At 63.4% G+C, this 1,269-nt stretch overlaps 1 pseudogene; it reads right to left on the reverse strand.

Moving 5' to 3' along the window:
* Positions 1–326: 326 nt before the first annotated feature.
* LOC144825713 (5.8S ribosomal RNA) lies at positions 327–470 on the reverse strand (annotated as a pseudogene).
* Between the last annotated feature and the right edge of the window lie 799 nt (positions 471–1,269).

Below are 1,269 nucleotides of genomic sequence, written 5' to 3' on the forward strand. Positions count from 1 at the left end.
CCCAGGCCTACTGGGAAGGCAAGGCCCCTGCAGAACACAACCTCTATCCCCGGATCAGATCTAGAGGGGATTCGCCCTCCCCAGGATGCCGGCTGCGGAGGTGGGCGTCCACAGCACGTGCACGCAGGCAGCCAGTAGGACACCCCAGACAGCCATGCGTGGCACGCAGCCAGGCATTCCGGGACGGCCCGGGCAGACCGGTCGCTGGCCCTCTGCTCTCCGCTGCAGCAGGGATGCGAGGCAAGGCCTAGGACAGTACCCAGCAAGGCACCCTGTCATGGACAATTGGGGGTATCTGACCTTGGGGGCTCAAAGGGAAGCAAAGCTAACCCTGTTTCGGCCCCAGCCGCGTTCCAGGGAAGCCCCAGGGCAATTGACGATCATCAATGTGTCCTGCAATTCACACTAATTCTCGCAGATAACTGCGTTCTTCATCAATGCACGAGCCGAGTGATCCACCACCAAGAGTCACAGGGAACCTTTTGAAAATGTTCACGAACCTGCGGGTGCAGGAGAGGCGTCCATCCACCGCCCGCACGGCGAGATGGCCCAGGCGCCCCTTTCAAGGCTTCCCCTCTGCAAGTCAAATTGCACCGTTGGCGCTCGGCCCAGGATTCCCCCCCACCCACCCGTAGGTGAGGGGTGCTCCCAGTGTGATGGGAGCAGGCAGCTCCACCGCCAACAGTTCTTCCCGGAGTAACCAGGAGGGACCGCGCGAGTCTTCAAACCCCTCGGCCCAGCCGCACGGGACCGGGTCGAAACGGGTACCTGGCAATGAGGGAGGGTCGCCCCACCTGTGGCCCGAGCATTGCCAGCAGGCTTGTGAGTAGCCTACCCCACCCTTGCCTGGGTCGGAGACGCCGAAAGAGAAGAGTCAGGCTGCTCCCCATCCCGCACACCTCCACCGAGAACATCCGGGGTTACCTTGCAGGTCCTCAGCTCCTTCTCCTCCAGGCCACCCTGCCGCCTAGGAGGGCTGCTCCACGATCACCGAAGCCCGGTTGGGCTGGGACAGGGTGCAGGAGAGCATGGGGTGGGAGAGCTTTTCAGGGGCGGTTGTCCCAGCCCAGGAAGGCACTGCCATTCGGTTCCCTCCACCGTGGGTGTTGTGCCGGGTGAGTGTGGGTTCTGACTTAGGAGGGCCCACTGCTGTGCCCATCCAATTGAGAGGGACTGGGGCCTGGGGACCACCTCTCACCCCCTTTCCCTCACACATCGGTTGTTCGGGTCCACCCCCGGCGGAGGAAGACCCACCAAGGCCCGGTCCTC

Source organism: Lissotriton helveticus, chromosome 3_1 (assembly GCF_964261635.1).
Source record: "Lissotriton helveticus chromosome 3_1, aLisHel1.1, whole genome shotgun sequence".
NCBI classification, from domain to species: domain Eukaryota; kingdom Metazoa; phylum Chordata; class Amphibia; order Caudata; family Salamandridae; genus Lissotriton; species Lissotriton helveticus.